The sequence below is a fragment of the Terrapene carolina genome, unplaced genomic scaffold, assembly GCF_002925995.2.
Source record: "Terrapene carolina triunguis isolate 2854851 unplaced genomic scaffold, T_m_triunguis-2.0 Scaffold68, whole genome shotgun sequence".
Classification (NCBI taxonomy): domain Eukaryota; kingdom Metazoa; phylum Chordata; order Testudines; family Emydidae; genus Terrapene; species Terrapene triunguis.
Window position 1 is genome coordinate 56,485,220 of NW_020664419.1, and position 8,728 is coordinate 56,493,947.

Below are 8,728 nucleotides of genomic sequence, written 5' to 3' on the forward strand. Positions count from 1 at the left end.
AGCTGATTTTCAGTGGCACTCACACTGCCCGGTCCTGGCCACCGGTCCGGGGGGCTCTGCATTTTAATTTAATTTTAAATGAAGCTTCTTAAACATTTTAAAAACCTTATTTACTTTACATACAACAATAGTTTAGTTATATATTATAGACTTATAGAAAGAGACCTTCTAAAAACGTTAAAATGTATTACTGGCACACGAAACCTTAAATTAGAGTGAATAAATGAAGGCTCGGCACACCACTTCTGAAAGGTTGTCGATCCCTGCACTAGACCCTTTCAGATTGGCTTGTTTCCCAATCCTATATTAGCATATTTTATCTTCCAATCTCCTTTAAGCCCCCTCTGATTGGTCCATACTTGTAGTCCAATCACAACTGCTAAATCTGGCTGTCAAAATTGTTGCATAACAAGTGTTAGTATTATGGTCTGTTTACTATTATGGTCTGGTGACTCTCACCTAGTTTTGAACTGAGGATGCCTGATTGACCCCTCACTGCAGTGTTGGAGCTACCAGCTTTAGAGAGAATTACAGTAGTTCTGGCCCAAGGGGCCTTCAGTGAGTGCATTAATACTCATTAATACCCATACTCATGCTAAAATACTGTACAAAAGAAGGCAGTGCTGCTGCTGCTTTTCATATGTACCTTGATAATACAGTCCTACCTCAGTCCATTTGATATATTATCTCATCCAGGTAAATTATGCAGGGACAGAGGAGGAGGATATGTGGATCCCAGATTATTTAAGAGAGGACATCACCAAGGGGACAAATGTCATGGATGTTGAGGGCTGTCCTCTGCAGAATGGGGGGAGAGAGGGGCAAGGACACAATCTGGCATTATTTTTTATGTGGATTCCAGGCGAACGCCAATCAGAACCACTGTATACACCACCTTCATAGAGGGCTTCCTGTCTTGAAATAGTTTGGATTCCATCATAAAGATGCCTGGAATCAGCATCCATTGCTGGGGAGAAGCCTTGTAAATTTCTCAGAGTCCTGACACCTGAAGAGATCCATAATCCCTCTTTCATGTCACACATATAAACAGGATTAATGGCAGGAAAGTCAGATAAGGGGAAGATTAGGCTGAGTATCTGGAAGACTTTTTGACTGTAAGTTTTATCAAGCTATGGAATCTCCCTTGAAACTCTTAAAGCAACTAGAAAACAGCCTGTGCTCGACAGGGGAGAGATGAAATGGTCTATGTGATTTTTCCTCCATCACTTATTTCAGTAATTCAAGGAGCCTGTAGACTCCTCATAGTCTCTGTTGTCCTGCTACAGCAGGGGTCGACAACCTTTCAGAAGTGGTGGGCCGAGCCTTCATTTATTCACTCTAATTTAAGGTTTTGTGTGCCAGTAATACATTTTAACCTTTTTAGAAGGTCTCTTTCTATAAGTCTATAATATATAACTAAACTATTGTTGTATGTAAAGTAAATAAGGTTTTTAAAATGTTTAAGAAGCTTCATTTAAAATTAAATTAAAATGCAGAGCCCCCCAGACCAGTGGCCAGGACCCAGGCAGTGTGAGTGCCACTGAAAATCAGCTCGCGTGCCGCCTTTGGTTGCCTACCCCTGTGTTATAGTCACTTCTGCTTTACCTGACTCAATCTGTGCCATAGAATTAGTGAGACTTTCCCCACCTTTATTTTCTTTCACCTCCTCAGTAATGGAATTAGGTACACTTTATGTAGTAATAAACCAAATGCTTGTTCTGAACAGTTGCTTGCTGTGAATTCTTATGAAGTCAGGCTTTTAAGTCTGTGGAACTGTGTTTTGTGCAGACAAGGCTTTGTCTTTCTAGTTGGTTTTAAGATTGCAATTTTCAGTTTTCTATGGCAAATAAATTCCCAAGCAATCTGTACAAAAAGCATCTATGTTAACTCAAAATGCTTTATTCTGATGAGGTGACCCCAATGAAAAGTGAACTCTTTTTCATGAAACATCTTTACAAATGTGAGTGGCTAATAAATGTTAAGACCAGGGCTACTTGAATGCAGAGTTTGCAACATGAGCGAAAATGATTCGGTATGTTCTGTCTCCCCTGCTCCTTCGTCAGAGAGATGCTGTTTCAGCTTCAGCTAGAGCAACAGCAACATCCAATGGTCACAGGGTTCACCGCTGGTTTTAAAAAATATTTGTCATGTTTCGAAATAGCTTTTTGATAAACCTATATTTGTTTCCATAAATAAGCAGGGAGTGTGTGGCAGGGGAGGTGTCAATTAAGGTGCGAAGGATTTTTGAAGGGGAAGGTAAATCTCCTGCTGGTTTGTGTTTCCCTCTTGGATGAAACTTCCATAGGCAGAAAATAGAAGGACCAAAAAGATCCGCTGGTTCTGTGGGCTGCTCATTTCAGTGTGTGATCATCTCAAGAGAGCCTAGTGCCACCAGCGTTGCACCCTCAGCCAATTGTCAGCAGTGAGTAAAGTTCACGCTGTATCTGACTCAAGTCTACCCCGGGGATGGCTCTGTTGCATAATCCCTGTTTTTCCTTTGCTGGATGAGGAGGGCTCAAGTCTTTTTTCTTGAATCAGTATAGTCAAGTAGTGGAACAACTTAGATGGACGCCAAGTAGATTTGTTCAAGCAGTAAAGGCCTTGAAAGGGCAATAAAAATGACTCTGAGAAAGTGAAATGACACTAAAAAGTCTAGATTACACTGTACTAAACAGCTCTTGCACAATTAATGTACATAGTATAATAAGCAGTTTTATTACTACATGGTGCAAAGGCATTGCTTCCTTTCTCCTATAGCTCTTAAACAGAAGTCTTAACATAGGAAAGGACTCTCTTCAAATGTCCCATTTTCCTACTATGCTACATGTTTTAAAGAAAATCCTTTACTTGCCTAGATGTTGCCCAAATTGCAGGGTGTTGCCATTTTGTGATGTCATTTCCTGACTATTTAGCCATATGGTCACTCCCAGAACACTACAGCAAAAGAGGAGAGGACAATTTAAAATGGTATGATTCAGTTATGAGACTTTGCTGCCATGACAAACCAAAAAGAGACATAAGCTTTCGTAGGTGAATACCCACTTCGTCAGACACAGTGGGTATTCACCCACAAAAGCTTATGCTCCAATACTTCTGTTCAGGGCCGGCTCTGGCTTTTTTGCCGCCCCAGGCAAAAAAGCCTCCTGCTGCCCCCCGCCCCCAGCGGGGAGCGCGGCAGGGGAGGGCGCCGAGCGCGGCGCTCCAGCCCGAGAGCGGGGCCGTGACTGGGCTCGCCGGCGTCCGGGGGGCGCTCCCGCCGCCGCGCTCTGCCCGGCGGCCGGCGCGCCGGGCGGAGGGCGGCGAGCCCAGTCACGGCCCCGCTCTCGGGCTGGAGCGCCGCGCCGCCCCCCTCCAGGTGCCGCCCCAAGCAGATGCTTGGTGGGCTGGTGCCTGGAGCCGGTCCTGCTTCTGCTACTCTATAAGGTGCCACAGGACTCTTTGTTGCTTTTTACAGATCCAGACTAACACGGCTTCCCCTCTGATACAAAAAGAGACAGAGCATCCAGATATTGATCAGAATGAGGCAAGATCCATCCAGAATAGGTCTTGAGTTTGATCCTTGTGTCCATTTCTCAGCAGTAGCCTTTCCTTACCTGGTGCTTGGCTGCAACACAGCATGATGCCATCTCTTTCCTTTCTCCCAGATAGATTTTCCTTCTTGCTCATTAATGAGACATCTGTTATGATTCCTGATCATTTGAGATATTATTTTTCTCACAATCTCTCACTTTTCAGACACCGAAGAAGTCTCTGTTTCACTATGCCCTCTGTCGCACACTCGTCCCTCTTTAGGTTTGGACTATGCTTTGTGTCCCACCAATGTCCACCTCTAATTTATACTAACTGATAATATATTTGCTGAGAGTTTTCCTTAGTTATGCACATTTCACTGTGTGTGGGGCGGGGGGAAAGTGGGTCTGCTAATTTGATAGCTCAGTGCAGGAATCTAGAACAGTCTAGCTTGATGGTGGTGATAGCTTCATTCACAGCAGCTCAGTAGCAGCACTTCCTATTTCACTCAATGAAAAATAAATAACACGGAGACACAGACAAGTGAAGGGTAAAAAGCACAATAAACACATTAAGATGAAAGACACTGAAATGGTAAATGTCAGGATTCACTCAGGCCTTTGCTTCCTCATTCCCACTGAATTGTCGTTTTGTTGCAAGGTGCTGTATAGGAAACCCCCTGTATTTGTAATTCAGTACCTCCACCTGGATTCCAAAGTTACCCTGTTAGTGTCAATAACCACAGCAGGATTGAAGTGGTGTTCCTGATACAAAGCCACACGTCTCAAACCTCCATTGTCTTCTTTCCTTTGATCTCTCACCTGTAATATAGGTGCAACTCAATGGTCATAATTTGCGTTCACTCTTATGAATTATTTGTCAAGTGTCAGAAATGTTGCTTTCCAGGACAGGACCCTGCCTGGAGGAGCTTACACTCTGATTCAGACATAGCACAGCAAAGGATGGTAACATCCAAAGTGTTGTGCAGGTCTGAGAAAGGATGAAAGTTACAACGGTGAGATCATGTTTTGTGTATATTACACACACACATCTGGTTAGTTCCTGTTTTGTTCTTAAATACCAATGCACTGTGTAAACCGTGAAAAGATATTGTCAGTTATGTTGTTGTAATTAGGGCCCTACCAAATTCATGGCCATGAAAAATGTCTCACAGACCGTGAAATCTGGTCTCACACTGAAATCTGGTCTTTTGTGGGCTTTTACCGTATGCTACACAGATTTCACAGGAGAGACCAGAGTTTCTCAAATTGGGGGTCCTGACCCAAAAGAGAGTTGCAGGGGGGGCCGCAAGGTTATTTTAGGGGGGTTGTGGTATTCCCACCCTTATGTCTGTGCTCCTTTCAGATCTGGGCGTCTGGAGAGCAGCAACTGTTAGCCAGGCACCCAGCTTTGAAGGCAGTGTCCTGCCAGCAGCAGTGCAGAAGGATGGCAATACCATACCATGCCATCCCTACTTCTGTGCTGCTGCTGGTGGCGGCGCTGCCTTCAGAGCTGGGCAGCTGGAGAGCAGTGGCTGCTGGCCGGGAGCTCAGCTCTGAAGGCAGAGCCGCCGCCAGCAGCAGTGCAGAAGTAAGGGTAGCAGGACTGCAACCCTCCCTACTATAACCTTGCAACCTCCCCACAACTCCTTTTTGGGTCAGGACCCCTAAAATTACAACGCCCACCATGAAATTTGAGATTTAAATAGCTGCAATCATGAAATTTACAATTTTAAAAATCCTATGACCGTGAAATTGACCAAAATGGACCATGAGTTTGGTAGGGCCCTAGTTATAATAGATTTAGGATCAAGGGAACAAAATCGGACAAAGATTGCAGAAGTGGAAGCCAAAGATGGGAATGCTAATCACCAGCAGTGACTCTTGAGGGTGGGATAAAATGTCAAGGAAGTTATTATGGTGGGAGAGGGCAGTGTGAACAAAATTTGGAATTGCTTGTAGGAGAAGACTAGGAGCCCAATCTGATTGCATTAAAATCAGTGGAAAAACTCATTATCTCCATTAGGAGTTGGATGGGACCCCTGGAGAGCACAGTAGGCCAAAAGCTGGGGAGTAAGAGAAGACTAGCGATAAGGTGTAGATAGGTGTAGAGAGGGACTTCAGGTGGGAGAACAAAGAGTCTGAATCTCATACAGTTAGGAGATAGGAATACAGTGGAGGAAGTACTATCCCCCTGTTTTGACCCTCTGTGCACTATGCTGGAACTCTGACCTGCACTGAAAACACTCTCGCAGGTTCACTGGCTTCTGAACGTTCCTTGCTTTGGATCTGCTCATGGACATGATATTAGTCTTTGAAGAATCCTGCTTGAGACACTAATGAGTGGAGGAAGGATTGTGTCCCTGAATCCCACTGTGATGAAGTGTTGATCATGAGTTGATGCTTGCGTCAAGTGTTGATCCATGCTTCAGCTGACACTATGGTTGCAGAAATGTCAGCAATCATTCAAAAACATTCTTTCAACCCTGAGAAGAAATCTACTCATCCGCTGCCCTCTGCCCATAATAGTTTATATATTATAATTAAATGAAGACAGAGGAAGGGGGAGAGAGAGAGAAAGCGAGAGTTCCTTTTATTCCAAAAGATCCTGAAGCACGTCACAAAGTATACACTTCTAGCACAGCACATCTCAGGGATGGAAGGCAGCAACAAATCAGCACACAATATGCTACACAACAGTAGTTTTGGTGGAGCAATTCTGGCTAAGGACAGTGATGCTCAGAATTCATCAGCAGCATTTTTGGCCCAGGTCCTGATCCAAGACATCCACAGAGCAGCAACCTGGTCATCAGTGCATACTTTCTTCTCACAGTACACCAACACCCAGCAGGCGCGAGATGATGCCAGGTTTCGGAGAGCAGTGTTGCAATCCGCATGTCCCTGAACTCCAAGCCCACCTTCTTGGGTACTGCTTGAGGGTCACCTAATGTGGAATAGACATGAGCAAGCACTAAAAAAAGAAAAGAAAAAAAACGGTTACTAACCTTTCCGTATCTTTTGTTCTTCAAGATGTGTTGCTCATGTTCATTCCACGACCCACCCTCTTGCCCATCTATCGGAGTTAGCTGGCAAGAAGGAATTGAGATGGTGAGGGGCCAGCCTGGCCCCTTATACTGGTGCATGAGTGCACGGCACCAGAGGGCGCTAGAGCCAGCCTGACAGATACCACTGAGGGAAAAAAAATCTCTGGCGATGGGTCCATGCAGCGCGCACACACCTAACAAGGAATGGACATGAGCAACACATCTCAAAGAACAACAGTTACTGAAAGAGTAGTTTTTTAAATTGTAAATAATGGTAATTTTCCTGCCTTATCACTAGATGCCACTGTTGCTCTACACACAAATTGCTGAACGGGTGGCTCCATCCAAGAGTAACACTGTGCCACAAGTACTCCTGTTCTTATTGTGATTCTTGGCGAAGGAAGTATGCAAATAACACAGGTGGTTGGGACATTTCTCCCTAGATCCTCAACTCTGCAGAGAACAGCTTTCAAAACAATCATGGTCCCTTTTTTTCAAGTTGCAGCCTCTGAGGCCTATGTGAGTCTTTCTATTGAAAAGGGCCACTAAACCTGAGCATTCTGGGGATGACAGGATGAAGACAGTCTAACAGCTTACATACCAGAGAAGGATGTCTTCAGTGCTTTACATTTTATACTGGGTAGAAAGATAACCAGATGTCCCCGGAGGGTGGAAGACCCAAAGCAGCTTTTTATCTTTGGAGGATTAGCTTGCAAACCTGATTTAGGGCACAGGTAAAATAAGCTTGGTACACCTCTACCCCGATATAACGCTGAGCCAAAAAATCTTACCGCGTTATAGGTGAAACTGCGTTATATCGAACTTGCTTTGATCCGCCGGAGTGCGCAGCCCCCCCGTCTCCCCCTCGGAGCACTGCTTTACCGCGTTACATCTGAATTCGTGTTATATCGGGTCACGTTATATCGGGGTGGAGGTGTAGATTCAACTGGATGCCCAGTGAATACTCATGTTGTCTTTTACTTACGAGGGGCTCAGCTATGGAATAGCTGGTATACTGCAGGAGATGAGTCACTTAAGGGGTACTGACAGGTACATAGCGACACACAGTGCCTGCTTACAGCTTGCCTGACCTAAGTCTCTATGACGAGCATTAAAACTGACCAACTTCACTCTGAAGGGTAAAAGAATTTAAAAAAACGTTCTATGAACGCTAAATGTTGCTTAAATAATACCTAAGCTTATATATTTGTCCGGACAGTGCTTCCATGGGAAAACCTGGGACTTTGCTTTCCCCCCCTTCCTCCCCCCACCGAAGAGGCTGGATCCTTGTCATCCCACCCTGCTTCTTCTTATTTATTATTTGTATTGCAGTAGCCCAATGGAGCCCCAGTCAAGGACCAGGTCCCCATTGCGATAGGTGCTGTGTAAACAGACCAAAATGACCTGCCCCATAGAGCTTAGAATAGGGAGAGTCAGTCCTAAGGGTGGGTGATGTGGGCAACTGCCTGGAGCTCCGTGGCCAAGAGGCAAGGAGCGGGGTGGGCCTGGGGTGTGAGGCCATGGAAGGGAGCTCAGGACAATGGGGGTGGGAGGAGGCAGTGGGGCCCAGGGGTGATGCAGGGGGTGGGGAGCCTGGGGAGGCAGCGGGGGCCAGGAGGAATGGGGGTTAGATAGGAGGCTGGGGGACGCAGCAGGGCCAGGGGTGCCAAAATATAAGTTTGCCCATGGTGCCATTTTCCCTAAATCCAGCCCTGGCTTACAATCTAAGTAAGCTGGTTACGTGGCATGAGTTCCTGCAGATTTGGCTCTTGTTATACAGAACTTTTTAATGGTTTGAAACTATTAGTTGATATTATAGAATTGTTTAAAACATTTTAATTGTACAATAAAGGGGATTTTATTTTTCTGGGTCTATGATGCAAATCAAAAACCAGAAGTATGATGGAGTTACTTTGCACCATTATCTTAGAAACATTCGTATGTTCTTGCTGAGCACACCAAGCTTTATCTCGATTCATCCTTTGGGCCAAATTACTCTCTTGTGTTTTCCTGAGCAATCCTGCTAACGTCAATGGGGCTGCTTGGAAATAAATACAAAAGATCTTGGCCCTTTGTTTCTAATACTGTGAGCTTCAGCCAGGGCCGGCTCTAACTTTTTTGCCGCCCCAAGCAAAAAAAAAGAGTGCCGCCCTCCATAGCGCTGCCATAACACAC